We start from the raw sequence: 16,458 nt of genomic DNA, 5'->3' as shown, positions 1-16,458 counted from the left end.
AATAAATAATGTGAGCATTTAACTTTTCCGCTTCAGACAATTATCTAAAAAATAAGTTAGCATAATCTCATTTTATGATAAATTACCCTCCGTGCGGCTCTCGGCCCCAATTAAATTAATAAGAAAAGTTTGCCGAAAAATATTTATGTAGGTAAATATGAGCAAACAGGTTATGTAAACAAGCAGGTTATGGAAGCGAAGTTATCAATAATGTTATATATAGGTAGAGAAAAAGTAACATACTTACGAGTATAAATAAACTGATTTACCGACGTTTCGACACAGGTTTCACTGGTCGTGGTCGCGGCTGACTGATGTCCCAGCAAAATGTCAAAACAGAGATTTGTGCATCTACCCGACGAAAAGTGTATGGAAAAGTTTGGGGTAGACATCACATTTTCAAACCACCCACCACACATAATGACCGTTAGACCCGTCTATAATGTGAGTTAATATGTATTAAAAACGCGAAAGTTTAAAATATTATAAATAAACTGGTTTGCGTAATTGGTCACATGAAATTGGGTAAGTGTATGAACGCTTACAGACTCCAATTTAACAAAACAATAGCGATGAAAATCTTGTACGATGCTCACGCCCTGATTCGAACTTTATGATACGTCAAAAATTTGCTAAAGATACGAATGGATCAGATATGTCAGTGTCAATAGTGATGTTTCTTCACTTATGACACTGATATTCCCGATCCATATCGTATCTTTAGCAAATTATTGACGAATCACGCTCGTTCTTTTGTACTAGAGCGTGCGCTAATACGCATTGATGTCACACTGAGATCAAGTTATATTATTCGAATGCCGCTTCAGATTAACAGACTACGCGCTACGTCGTAGCACTGTTATCTACGTTTGTGTTTTAAAGAAGAAAAAAAAGGGCGGCCTATCCGCAGCAGTGTAGGTACCTACACTGTGTACCGTGGAACAGTGGAATTTATAAGAAATAGTTTTCATGCGAAATATTTTTATCTTATATTCCGCATTCAAACACACACCTAATTTGTTAGCACATGTGAAACCTTCACCTTAAATTATGAACCACTATGACATAGTTAGTACGTCGTCCAACGTTTACTTTAGAAGCTTTGGCGATTTGTTAATTTGCCAAAAATTGTGCGTTATTAAAACCGTGCCGTTAACTAATTACCCGCATTAAGTTGAACGCGAGATAAATCGCAGGACGTTAAGTGATTTGTGCCTTCCCATTTTATTTTAAATGTGTGTCAGCGGATCACGACATCAATATATGTATATGATATTTTTCCGGGTTACAGGGGAGATGTTTTATGTTGGTACGTGTTACCGCTAAAAGTTTTAAATATTATCAATTATGAAGCACAATCGTTGTACGAAATAATGGAAAGGATTAACTTGGATAGTGTCATGATTAAATTCTGTAACATTAGAAGCCAAATTTCATTCAAATATAAAGCGTATCAAAATAAATACATATTGAATTCGGCCACTGGTTTCAATTTTGACGATTATTACATCAATGTTGCTTTCGAAAGTTGTAGTTTTCGAGCTTATTTAATACGCGACTAAATTTCATTTCGATTGTCGTATTAAATCTAAGCCTAGTAGACAAAACTCGTTAAGAACCATATATTTGTTTAGTCTATGGTGGTGGGTCACTAAATAAACATGTTATTTTAGGGCAGGTCTAGAAACCTCAATCAAACTTTTTAATCCCCCAGTTAACGTTATATTTGATATTCCATTTAATAGATGGTATACCAAAATGAAGCGGCTACTGAAGCTCGCCGCGGTAAACTGTTATCCCGGAAACTCATTATCGTCTAAACCGACCGAGAAATCTCATAATGCTCCCCTTGGAAATGGAAAATTTGATATAATTGAACTCTTAAAATAATTACGAAATTTTAAATGAGCTCTCCAAGTTTTTTTGCATAATATGACGAAAATATATTTTCTAATAACGTTCTAAAATAACTTTGATTAATCGTTTGTTATGTATGTACCTACCTAAGTTAGGCTCCTACTGGTTAACACTATAATAATATGCATTGCGTTGCATAAATTGATAATGAGTAGCATTTTCTCTTAAATTGAAACTAGCGAACTAGCTTCGCACGGGTTAATAAATTATAGGTACACCCTTAACCTTCCTCAAGAATTTCTCTGTTGATAGGTGAAAACCGCATTAAAATCCGTTCAGTAGTTTTTGAGTTTACTTATAGCGAACAAACAAACAAATACACAAACAGACAGACGCGTTGAGGGATTGTTTGTTTGTTTTATGGGGCGGTTTCATTTATAAGGTGTGTAGTGTAGATGAGATAATATTTCCTCATAAGATTTATTATCATTACCTGAACTAGGTACCTACATCCAAGCTTAATACAAAAATTATAACATCAAAATTAAAGATATAAAATGTGACAGTGACTAAAGTGTCTTACCTTGAAACGTTTATATTTTAGCCCACGTAAATAAGCAACGACTGTGCATTACACAAAGTAGCCTACGACGCTCTTTCCTTAAAATTGAATGTGAAATATATCGCCCGCCCATTGCGGCGCCCGCTGGATACTTTCCAGTCCCCAATTTTTATCTGCAAGTTTGTGAGCGTCTGTCTTAAGTCACTTAGAATTTATTATAAACTTATTCTGCGACCCACTTATATTATCGGATTTCACGATTACGAAGTTTGCTTAGGATGTGGGTTAACAACGTAGTTTATCGCGCTAGTGAGGTAAGTTAAGCAAATGGGTAAAGGTAGAAAATTATCTACGGAATTTTCGTTTGGCTTACACCCCGCCGATGTTGGATGAGCAAGGAGTTTTGGGTCTATTAAACTTTTCGGGGTGTTATTTGACGGCATTGTTCCAGACCTCCCGTTTACCGTAATAAGATTTATCTGTCGAGTTAAAACATTGCGCACGCAGCCACAAAACTCGTCCGTTCTAAACAGCCCCAAACATATTTATCATATTAACCACAGTCAGTTAAACGCTGGTGAAAAAGTTGCATAAATCAGTCTGGCCGAAAGTTTAGTGAATAGCATCTCCATTGTCTCTTTATGATTAAAATTTCTGTCGGGCGAGAGTTTTTAAATGAGACCCCGAACAGAGCAGGTTCGAAGGTACGAAACAAACAGACTGGCCAGGGGCTAATGCAAAAACTTCCACGTACCGGAACCGCTGTTTTGTTCACTTCCAAAACATTCGCGTGTAAGTGCTATACTCTGACTCCGACACGAACGTAACGAAAACGTTACAAGTTTCGTTGTTTAACTTTGAGCGTTCGTATTGAATATTAAAAGCATTAATTATACTTTTTATTGCTTATACGAGTTCCTTGCACTATTATATTTCATATAAATAACGCCAATATTTATTAACCTATATTTAATGTAAACGAGCTAGTGAAATCTTTATCTTAATAAAACTGGTAGGTTGTAGTAATGGAGAGGCATATTACACTTCTATTTCTTCGTGTTACCCATGTATATAGGTATTTATATAAATACATAAAACCAAATGAGGTAAAGGAGACGAAGGGTATCCATGTTTATCTGTGACTGTACCAATATAAACGTCGTCGTAAAAATTTTAACTAAATTGAAAGTCCCTTTAAATTTTCAATACACTTTGAGCTCCGTTGGAGACTTGAATTTATCAGACGATCTAAAATAGACGGTGACTCAGCAAGGTACAGGGAATACATTATATTATGGGTATTATAAAACTGTAGGTCATTATTCAGAAGCTCCGAGCGTTCAGTTGCTAACAAGCGCGAGCAGTGCTCACAGCCCTGCTTACACAAGAGTAAGTACATATTTCTTTTAAATGAATATATAATATACAAGACGGGCGCTACGTATTGTCTTTTGGAGAGAGGCCAACAGTTCGCGGGCGGTAATATTTTTTAAATTCAATTTCGGTGAAGCCACAGTCCTCTATCCGACTGGCTTAATGTACACCTGTGAACGCTTAAATGAGGTTCTGTATGGAAATTTAACTTACGAGTATGTCTGTGGCCATTTCTGTCTTTGTTTAGGTTTATTTTGGGGATAACAACGAAAAATTCTTTAACCTTTTCACGGTTCAGTAATTTATTTTAAATAAGTTGGGACCATACCAGCTACGACGTAGCGCTACGAGCATAACTTAATGGTGAATAAGTAGGGTTAAAGCCGTGACATGTTAGTTTTTGAGAGATTTAGTTTTAAATACAACCAAACAAAAACTGTGACGATTCTAACGTCACACATTACATATTTTAAAGATACGATGATTAGTAGGTACATTAAAATTAAGTTTACACGTGCCGGTTAAATGTATCGTCAAGGTCGTTGATGGAGGGACGCTCCTTAATTAATGTTCATCAAGATATCGGTATGTGGTCAACCTCCGCTCACTAAGCAAATATTCGACGTAGTATACAATGTTATCGGCTTTAGCAACTATTTAGTTCCGTTGTATTGCAGCGTTGTATATTTTCATATATATTTTAGTTGGACATCACATAAATGGATAAAACTGTTGACATATGATTACTTAGTAACTATATATTTAACATATATTTTTAAATTTATTAAATAATGTAAATTGTATGTAATTATTGTATTACAAATTCGTGTAGTAATCTAAACTAAACTAATGTTCAAGATATTGTATATTGTAATTTTATATTATGAGAATAAATATCTTAATATATGAGTATGTATTCAGTAAATAGTGAAAGTTCTTGCCTAAATCTTGCTAAAGATTGCCTTCGGAAATGGGAGAGATGCCTTTATTATTAAGAAGGCCAGATTACAAGTAAGCAGATAGGTAGTAAGTGCTAAAACACCATACAAGTTCGGAACTATCTAAAGTAACGTTACACATTTGTAATATTAACAAATGCGAAAGTAACTCTGTTTATTACCTTTTCACGGCTAAAGTACGGCTTTGATTGAAATATGATAATAAAAACTAACTTTATTTTAACCCTGTGGTGTAGGACACATGCTACCTACTTTAGTTTTAAATAACATTAAAAAGACCTAATCCTTTGTGAGAGGAGTCATGTGTAATATGTGAAGGGTGTCGTGTTTCGGAGGTTCCGGGGCAAACTGCCGAATCCGACACTAAAACAGTCGATTCAATGGAGCCGTTTTGTCGCATAAATAGTGTTTAGTTTTAAGTTTATAAAATACATATGCATGTTAAGTCTGTAGGGTATTTGTAATATGGGCTTTGTTGCCTGATTTAAATTTTAAAATTAAAATTTAATTAAATAATTTATTTTTAAGTTAGTTTTGGATTTCACGGGCCTATAAATCCCGGTCTTTTGATAGGCTTGCGCGGGGATATAGATCCAACACGTAGAGGCCCCTTGGAGAGCTTTAATGTCATGTAGAACGCCTGCTGGAACCCGTTCACAGGCGCAACAATAGACACCCATGAACCGGTCGCAGCAGGCATTGGGACTATTGTAGAAAAAGTGAACAGTATTCCGGTCTATGGATTGATGTTTGGGTGGACTATGAGACTGGGCTATTGTAAAAGAGGTCCGGACACCTGCCATAACAATGTTAACACCGTCATCGAGGCAGGCGGTGACTCGCCGCTGACTAGATGGGCCCCTGAAACTGCCGTCGCGAAGACGACCAGGAGCAACATCGGTGTGAGCGACTCAGGGGTGTCGAGAGGTGTGCGCCGCTTTCTACCCAGTGACTGTTAACAGCCACTGTGCCAACTCGCGTCTTATGCATCTTTCACTTCCACCCCTGGAGCATATAGCTCTAGCGACTCCTCTCTGGACGGCCAATGAAGGCAAGCCAGAGCTGAGAGTCCTGCGGGTCCCCTTGGGGTCCACTCCGACCGACGAAGACACGCCGGAGACGGAGACCCTGACCGACTCTCGGGAGCACTCGGGTCCGTGGGGTCGTTACTCCCGAACAGCTCGCCACAAGCTTATTTTCTTTAAGTAATAATACTGTATTGTATGGAAGCGAACAATCTCACACCTGATGATGCCGATGACCGGGCAAAGTGGAGAAGACTGAGCAGGAAAGCGGACCCTGGCGCTAGGCCGGGAAAACTCTAGGTTGAAGAAGAATACCACTATATATTTCTTGTTTGTAAATAAATTAAGACGAAACAGGAGCTGAGTTTTAAATTTTAGGTAAATATACCCGTCTCGCTAACGGAAGCGGCTCCTAAAACTAGTGCGATAAGGACAAGGCGAAAAACTGCGTTAAAAACCCAAAACTCGAGGTTTCGTACTCGACTGTTTCCTCCTCCAAAACTTAACCAATCGTAACCAAATTTGGAAATCTAAATGATTGTGAAATTATCTGTGTCGGACCGTTTTGCTTTTTTGGCTAATTCATATCCGTTTTGAATACTACGCCTCTCATTGCGGCATAGTCAATGAGGCCATTTTGGCCATTTTTGAAGGGCTCTTAAAAATCAAAAAAAGCAAAACGGTCCGACACAGGTATTGACAATTGTGTTGAAAAAATCATTGCTCTAGCATCAAAACCCACGGAGGAAACAGTCGAGTACGTTTGTATGGAGAAATGACCACTCCTGTTGGCTGTTAAATAAACAATCAACGAAGAATACAAATCTTACGAGTATGTAGTAGGTATCTCAAAGTGTAGAAACTATGTGAACATTAGAAAAAGTTAATAAAACACACTATTCATGGCGCATAAAAGGGGATAATAATCCCTTCATAACGTGCGGGGAGCATCCGCGGCCTCATTAGAGCGTTAAGCTGCACCTGCGGCGTTTTACGCTAAAATTCATGAAATAAAGTCCTATAAGTACTAGTTCTATATTTAACATTACACTCGTAATTGTCCTCTAGTATCAGAGGTGAAAAAATCTTTGGTAAATTAAGAGTTGATTTTAGAAAAAAATACTTATAATTATACAATAATCCCTTGAGTTTTGAATTCCCTAACTAGGCAAACTAGGGCAAAAACTTCAAACCGTTTGTTGCAAGTCAGATAGGCTGTCAACAATTCAACAAACCTAGGACCACTTGCATAGGTATGAGCTACTGAAATTGGACGCAACCTCCAATTAAACAAATAATAGACGTCGCTCTGAAATAAAACATTGCACAGACGGATCAAATTTTGTTTGTTGTTGTTTATTTATTTTGAAGTTCTTTTTATTGAAGTTATTGTATCCAACATGCAATTACTGTTCAACAATTGTTCGCTGGATATTGCTCTCTAAAATATTTTTGAGGTCGCACTCCCCTTTCAACTAAGCTGTTAAAAAAATCTAGCTACACCGGGCTAGTTTCATCCGCCAGCAACAATCCCATTGAGGGCACTGCACTCAGGCTCGTCATGAAAGCCACGTTAATTACGAGTTTTTACTGTTCACTTTCGCAACATCACGTCTTCCTATAACATTTATTTGAAAAGTGAACTTTATTCTGTTGAAGATTAAGTTGTTTTAACAATGATGTAACTTGTTTGTCGAGTTTTTCACGTATTTACAGCAAACGTGCACCCTGTAGCGGAAAAATAAACTAGAAGCGCTAACTTCGTAACGTTGTCTAGTTTATACATTTAAATTTTCACGCAAGTGAAAGTTCGCGGCCGGCGGTGTCGGCTAACTCTTGCAGTGTCGCAGTTTGAGCAGCCGCGAGAAGCAATTGCTTCGACACCGTCGTGTGATTCTATTTTGAGACAAATATAGTTGGAACGTTTAAACTGTTGATTTTTTTACTTTTCAACCCAGTTTGTGTCCTTGAGTTGCTCTATTCATTGTATTGTTTTCTATAGTGAGCTATGCAATAAAGATTATTATATTGATAATAGCATCCTCTTTTTTCATTCATTTTTTCAATTTCAATGCAAATCTTTTTGTCTCTGTATAGAGTGCATAGTGCCCATAGCGGACTACAAAATGTAACGTAAGAGAAAATATGTAAATTAACCGTTAGATACTTTCATATATTATAATAAAATAAATAAACCGAATCATTTTTTATATCAGGTAATTCAAGTATCCCTAAATATATACAAATTGATAAACTAGAACCCCCGGTGAGCTATCCCGACTAGTATTAGCCCCTATGAACCCTCGGGGCGGGGGGCCTCCGGCCGGGCTTTATTCACTATACAACCAACTCGGCGAGATAAATCCTCATTGTAAAATCTACTTTAATCCCTAATGTTGCTTTAAGCCTCTCCTAAACAACAAAATACCTAATTCGTATCTCGATACCGATCTTAACAATTTTAGTTTACCATCCGCCCACAGATCCCTTCCCTCTTCACTTCACACTCCATTTACTCCCAAGTTTCTGTTTATGTTAAACTTGAGCATCTTGAGCCCGTCTAAGTAAGTTTATTTGCCATTTCGTGCAAGAAGAATCAGCTCCAGGGGAGGAAATTACTTACATAAAATTGACAGCTGTTTAGCATAAATCGACTTTAGAAAATTAGGCATATTGTGAACATTCTTACATATCAGGCTCACAACGCTTACCACGGCATAAATTTTATGCGAAATATATGACTAGATACGCATTGCACGTACCTAAATAAAAAACTTTCTTATTCATGTTACCACCATAACCAGGCCGCGTAGCCAACATGCCAATCACTTACGCTTCGTAGCGATCGAAACGCAACTGTCACTGTCGCGCTAATATGGAAGAGTGATAGAGAGACACAAAGCGTTTCGTTATCGAAGCGATAGCGATTGTCAGCTTGACTAGACCGGGTGCCTATACATATCCAATTGCTAGGCACAGATCTTCTCTCATTAATCTCTTTATACAAGAGGGGTTGCACTTTAGTCCCAACTCCACACATGCACACCTTTAACCATTACAATAAAATAAGCATTAACTATAGTATTTCCTAATAGTGGAAATTATCACAAAATCTTATCTTATCGTCCTAAATTTCTAACGCAATCCTAAAGCTGATGAAAACTAAACCACCTCAACAATCCTGGCGCATCTAATAAAACGTCTTAACGCGCTCGTTGTACGTAACTGTTAATTTCAGTGGTGTTAAAATATTTTCTTCCCAGTGTACATTACTCGGAGCGACAATAAAAGAGCTTAGTAACTTGGGTGTTAATCAGATTAACTTTTATTAAAGTTGTGTCGTGCCGGCACGAGCACGGGCTGAATATAATTAATCTGATGTCAACTCTACATCTTTGTGTGTCATCTTTGTGGTTTGCGTTATTACAGCACCTATTTGTTTTCTGATTTTTATGAACTTGTTACACTTTTGCCTTAGTTCATGATTCCTTTCTTTCAATTATAGTCTGTATCTTTAGGTATTTAAATAAAAGTAAACAAATAATTTGTACATATACGGGTAGTTGTAACATTTATTGGTTATTCAACCAAATACAAAACCACCTGGATCAGTCACTGAACGTCCTGACCAGTGACGAATTGACCTACATTATTTAATCATGACTGTAATGTTTTCATCTACCCTTAACTGGCTTAAGGAGCCATTTGAGGGTAGATTTTGTTTACTTTTATACCTAAATCTTATCTTATCTTTAATACCTAAAAATACAGAGTATATATCTATTTCGTTTTATGAGAATAGTTTCAAGAGAAATGTTCAGTTAAAATAATGGTGAAAAACAATGCTTGTTTGAGATTCTGCTCAGGTGTGACGCGTGAGGTTAAACTATAGAAGATCAATATTTTAACAATGGTTGGGTGGGTCGGGCGTTTTGAATCCGACACAATGGCCGTAGTTCGGCTATCACTGCAAAAGTTTGCTTAGGACGTGAACTCATTCACTTCTATCAATCCCTTATTCCCATTATTTGTTTACTCTTCAACAATCCAAACGACACATCGTACTTTTATCAACGACACAATTGGAGTCGTAAGCTTGTTATCCTTAAGATCCAATTTCAGATTCTCCTCGAAACAATATAATGCCACGATTGATTTCGGGTAGCTAAAAAGCTATTGCAAATTCACGAGAAGACCTTCGATTTGCAAAAGATTCGAGCGGATGATTTGTTTTACTTTTGTTTTGTTCGTAACGTAAAGTAGTTATTTATGTAGCTAATTAGGTATAATTGTGGATCGATAATGTTGAATAATGAATATGTAAATAGGGAATATTACGCGAAACTCTGCGTAGGGGGCGCTACTACCACAATCCATCACAAACTGGTGGTCTACCGCAAAACAAGAAAATCGAAATTTTGTTACCTAACTTCGCGTTTTTCGCGTTTCACGGTAGGCCCTTATTAACAAACCGCCTTGATGCATTGAAGTCATATTTTATTATCTGTAAAAACTTGTCATAAAACAGTTTAAGGCACAGTATGTATAAGTTACTCTATGGTTTACTAGCTAGCTTAATGATGCACTCTGGCGGCAGAACATTGCAGTAATACCCCCTATTAGTGTTGTTACCAGCGTTTGGTTACTATCACGCCAGGATAGTGGTAATCACAACTTCAATTAAAATCGGGAATTCCTGTCGGCGAAGAGCCGAGGAACCGCCATGCGAATTAATACGCCGCGTGAATATGTTTTAATTTCAATATCCCGATATCACACCCCACCAGTGTCGCTTACATCAAACTTCGATTAAATTAAATGACGGGATTTTAATTAATATTCCATTAAAATTTGTTTGAAGTAAATTTATGTCATGTGCAATGTTTTAATTACAGACCTAGTTGGATTATTTTGAAGATAATATTCGTTAGATCCCGGCGTATGACCTTTAGTGTTTGAATTAAATTGTTAGAGCTGTTATTGACTGTATTTTCTCGTATTGAACAATACCGATACTTAGGTTCGTAGCGGTGTGTAGCACGTAGCATGTAATTATAGGAAAGAGTTAACCCCCCGTTTCTAAACTAGCTTAAACTTATATAACATAACACCCTGAAAAACTAAATTGAGCAGATTTCAATTAAAATACAATTCCACCGGACTGACCGCGATTTATTTTTACATTCGTATAAATGATCCCGGTAAGAAAGTTCGCTAATACTAACAAACGACGCGCTAAACGCGCCAACTCTTTGCTCTCCGCTCCATTTGTCTTGCGGGAATGACTCAAGTAACTTACTGCCTACAGAGAATACTGAAAAAGCTAATTGCTTTAGAATATAAAAAGATAACTTATACTTAACAATTACGCAGTTTTATTAAAATTTCAACGCAAAAAATGTAAAATTTAATAGTAGAATCTACCGCTAATTATTACAACAAACCTACAGTACAATACAGGCTTTCTTTTATTGCGTAGCTGCTATTATTCTCCGAAGTTGGGACTAAATAAACTCCCTTGTCTTATCTTATCTCTATAATACAACCCTTTTCTTTTAAATCCTTACGATCGTTTACATAGGGCTAAAGAATGTTAACGCCGGGAACGATTATAATTATGGCTTAATTTTAATTTGAGAATTATTAAAGTTCATTACTTAAGGGGCAGGGGCCAATTTCGACTGCGGGGAAATTTCAACTAATCGAAATATCTTCCATATTTTACATTATTAACTGGAGTGCCATATAATCCATATATGTCCAGATCTTTATACTCGAATTATAAAACTGAATAAGTTTTGACAGTTACTAGTCACAAGCTTTGAAAATCGGAGGATCGTTTTTAGGGTTCCGTACCCAAAGGGTAAAACGGGACCCTATTACTAAGACTCTGCTGTCCGTCCGTCCGTCCGTCCGTCTGTCACCAGGCTGTATCCCACGAACCGTGATAGCTAGACAGTTGAAATTTTCACAGATGATGTATTTCTGTTGCCGCTATAACAACAAATACTAAAAACAGAATAAAATAAAGATTTAAGTGAGGGTCCCATACAAAAAACGTGATTTTTGACCGAAGTTAAGCAACGTCGGGCGGGGTCAGTACTTGGATGGGTGACCGTTTTTTTGCCTTTTTTTGCATTACCTATGGTACAGAACCCTTCGTGCGCGAGTCCGACTCGCACTTGCCCGGTTTTTTACGTCTCACAAGTTTTACCTAAATTATAAGAAGTATATCCCAATTCAGCAAGAATTTTTCTCATCTAAGAAAGTAAGCGACAAGAAAATTCCCTTGTCAATGTAATCATGTGAAATGTTTCCAAAAGCAACCTAATTTAGGAGCGAAATAGCGGAGCTTTATTGGGTTTAGCACAAACACTCCGCCGACTAGTTGTTTGCTTAGTGGAACCATAGTAAAGGCATCGGGGCATTAGGAGGGAGCAATCGGCAAACCAATAGACATTACATTAATCTCGTGCCATTGCAGGCGTGGATTTGTTACTCAATTTTCCTCGTAAATGAACGTTTAATAAAAATTCCATAAATTACTAGAATTTTACTTGTTTTTAATATCGTGTTGAAGGTTGAATATCCAGCGGTGTTTTGCATTTTTACATTGTGTTAAATTTAGAAGTTTTATAAAATGCTAGGATAAGTGTTAACTGACGACTTATGTCTTAGATAACGCTCGCGTGTAATTTTATAACCTAACCTTCCACAATCCGCATCCATACTTTCAACCACTACCTGTTTCATCAGTAATGTGGATGAATTCCGGGTTTTGGCCTACTGGTTGATAACTATGGTACAGTGAATACTACCACTACTTTTATTCGATTATATGCTATTAAGTATATTTAATTAAATATAAGTTACAATCTAAATTTTCACTTTTAAATGGATTTTTCTATTTAAACATGACTCTTTGTAGGTACCTATTACAATAACAATAATTAATTTATATATGTTTCTATTGTTTCAGATAATATTGAATACAACGTTAAATCTGAGGCATCACGCAGGTATTTTTTATTAGAATATTTTATTATTCTATAGTTTTATATTGGAAAACCTTTGTTTTTATTGTATTACAACTAAAATGGATAAAAATATTTTCCCATCTAGGTATAATAAATCTCGCTTTCCAAAGCATGCCTGTAAAGATATTCGCAGGATTATTAAAACACGAAACTTTTTTTTTGATATATTGCCGTCACAAAATCATAATTACTTTTATGCCTTCCAATTCCAAGCTTAGCTTAGCTTAAAAATCACGTCAAATTTTACACAGGGCCGATATTCCAGTTCGTTTTGTAAGAGCTGCAACTCATCATTAATCCGATGATAGAATTGTATGAAATGTTGGCCAAACATATAGAACGCAAGGGTAATATCACTTTTTTTCTGTTTGGATAAATGTATTTCGAAAAGCAAAACTGAAAAATTTGCCGGTGACACCACCACTTATCACATAATTGGCTTAATGGCCACGACGTCACGCGATTGAAATTGCGTCCGGTTCTCTCGCCTGTACATTCTACAACCCATGCACGGTTTAAAAAAATCGAAATGTTTAAAATCGTTTGCTATCCAGTTCATTCAGGCTCACTTCAGAGAACATCAATTATTTTAAATCCAGGCGCAGCCAGGCATAGTTTGTTTGTTGCAATACGAGAGATCGGACTGAAATCGAACATTGCTTTGAATTTGTAAGTTATTGTATCCGAACAAAGGTTACGTGCAACTTGTTCGAACAAATAAGATTGTTATTTATTTCCAAGCTGTACTCTTAAAGGATTTACTTTCCTGGCAACATTCAGGGTGAAGCCGTTAAAAACATAATGAAGAGTCTTTGTTTCTGTTATTTAATCAGACTTAAACTGAAGGAACCCTTAAAAGTTAAGTTGTTGGTAGGTATAAAACGTGTTTAATTAGGTAATAAATAAGTATTATATTTAGTCACAATGTTTGAAAGGATTTATGTTTCTGAATACATATTTATATTTTCGTGAATTTATATCCATGTCTCTCAAATTGTCTCTAAATTCATGCTTAATAAAGGGAGGGCCCGAATAGCCCGACCAACTATGACCGGGTGAAAATCATTTTAAAATAAGGTCACTTCTATGGACAACATAATAAGAGTTACGGACTTGGATTGATACATATAATATACCTATCACCTTTTTCTTACTCGAGTCTCGGGCACCTAAGTACTTAAAAGAAATATCCCGCCTATGGGTGCACTATATAGGTACATGAAAGACGCGAACGAATTAAGCATATACTATAAAATTAGTATGATCGAAACAAATATTCCAGTGTCTATATATAAGAAATTTTAAAAAATATAGGCATTTATGCATAGTTTACAAGTTATCCATTATTCTACAAAGTAAATAAGTCAAAAATGCCAGTTGACAATTTATTATTACCGCAGCGTGACCTTAGAGCCCTGTTTACAAAAGCTACCAAACAAAATTGAATTAATTTGTACCAGCTAATTGCTGAGTTAAAATTTAACCTACAATAATACAATATGTAATGTTTTCGTAGCACGTACTAATACGTGGGCTATACTTAAAGTTTCTTGATTCTGATATAGATAGATAGATAGAATACTCTTTATTGGGCACACCTCAGTAAAAAGATACAAAAGAAAAGAACAATTGATGAAATATAGAGGCAGACAACAGGCGGTCTTATCGCTAAAAAGCGATCTCTTCCAAACAAGATATATGTATGAGACGACTTATTTTTTTAAGTGGCCAGTCCAAGAATTTTTAGTATGCCCTAAGTATTTGGAATACTTCGTGTTATAAAATTTGCGCCAACGCTTTGCCTGTTCAATTATTTAGTATGTTTATCTTACATTATTTTAAATAATAGAACATTACAAAAATAAACAGCTACGTCATATCTTATAGTTAGTTATTTACAAGTCTTTACAAGTTGTGCTATTTAGGTCGGCAGCTTTTATAAAATTAGAACACACGTTCCTTGCACCTAACTACCATTACCTTATAACTTTGTGTGCGCACATAAAGCAGAGTACAAAGTTTGCTATGGTCAAACTTACCCGCAAGGATGCACATGGCGACACTAAAACCCACTTTACCTCTATATAACTTTGTCAGTAAAACAACTTAATGACCAGTTACAAACACTAAATAATGTACACAGCATAACAACATAGGTACTCATACTCATATAGTATGCTAACCAATGAGCGGGTAGATTATAGGTAACTGTTTTGTAAATATTTTATGTAAAGTTGATTGAACAACAAACTATTATTTAAAAAAGCTCTTAAACATTTGAATGAATGCACGATTTAAACCACGAGTAAGTAGAAACAGAGTTATACCAAGAAAAGTCTGCAACGATTTTGATAGTATACGCAATGCAAGTGTTGTTTCTAACTTTGCTTCAAACTTCTTTCATAGAAGTTCGAACTTTAAAATAACACTTGAACTGCGTGTGCTTTCAAAATCGTTGCAGACTTATCATGGTCTAAATCTAGAATGAATCATTGACAAGTGGTCGATTCACTTCTGTTTTAGGGAACTATTCATGCGTTCTTTCGACGTAGGTATATAATATTCCTATCAAAATCCTGTAATCGTATTAGCTATACAATACAACACAACCACAAGCTTCAAAAGCAGCATTTTTTTTACAAACGAAAAAAAATTGTTCAAAATTCACCTCCACATTTCCAATAGGCAACCGCCAGCTGTTTAATTGGCATAAAAATAACGATGTCGGTTAATGGAATTTGTGTACCTTAATTGAAATACATGGTCGGAATTACTGCAATAATCTCCTTTGATACAGGTAGGTCTACTCATTTAAACCTTAATTAGCCGTAAGCATGGTTTTGCGTTTTTGGTATAAAGCCACAATTTTGACAATAGTACATTTCGATGCTAGTGCGGAAGGTATGTCATTACTTCACGAGTACCGAGATATCTTGCCACGAGCCGCAGGCGAGTGGCAAGACTCGGGACGAGTGAAGAATGACATTTCCGCACGTGTATCGAACGACGTTTTTTAATACAGTTGCGAAAAAATAAGAAAAACATTGTTAATCGTACACTAAACAAAAGTGGTAACAGTGACAGCTCGGTTAAACGTCGTCTTTAAGTATATTATATCTATGGGCGTTTGGCAGCTATTCCGTTCCATTCAGTCAACTTATTAAGAACGGAATTTTCAATATTGAATATTAAAAACTAAACGTGTTATAATGATGAAGAGCTAAATAATTAAATATGAAATATGTAATATTTTTCGTATTCTTACATTAACGGTAGGTTTTTATGCTGATTACGACGTTTAAAGGAAACTAATATTAACACTCATCAATAAGTAGTCGTGAATTGGAACAAGTATAAATTTAAAAAAATTGGAAAAGTAAAAAGCACTAGTTCGAGATAACCAACTTTCCGCACGCTAAACAGCTACGTAAAGTAGCACTTTTTGAGCAACTGTATTAAAAAATATATTTTATATGACTTTTTCAATATATGCAACTCGACGTAAAAGAAGTTTACCTACCAGTTTTTAGGGTTCCGTACCCAAAGGGTAAAACGGGACCCTATTACTAAGACTTCGCTGTCCGTTCGTCCGTCCGTCCGTCCGTCCGTCCGTCCGTCTGTCTGTCTGTCACCAGGCTGTATCT

General features: G+C 36.2%; 1 long non-coding RNA gene across 1 annotated transcript in view; it reads left to right on the top strand.

Annotated features, from left to right (window-relative positions):
- LOC134664810 (uncharacterized) overlaps positions 1-16,458 on the top strand; it is a 244,672-nt gene that overhangs the window by 179,991 nt on the left and 48,223 nt on the right. Inside the window, exon 3 of the long non-coding RNA XR_010098290.1 lies at positions 12,757-12,796. This is a non-coding gene — a long non-coding RNA (uncharacterized LOC134664810). The remainder of the gene's footprint in view (positions 1-12,756; positions 12,797-16,458) is intronic.

The sequence above is a fragment of the Cydia fagiglandana genome, chromosome 5 (genome assembly GCF_963556715.1).
Source record: "Cydia fagiglandana chromosome 5, ilCydFagi1.1, whole genome shotgun sequence".
In the NCBI taxonomy this organism is placed as follows: domain Eukaryota; kingdom Metazoa; phylum Arthropoda; class Insecta; order Lepidoptera; family Tortricidae; genus Cydia; species Cydia fagiglandana.
The sequence above is the reverse complement of the archived record's forward strand: the minus strand, read 5'-3'. Positions and strand labels throughout refer to the sequence as shown.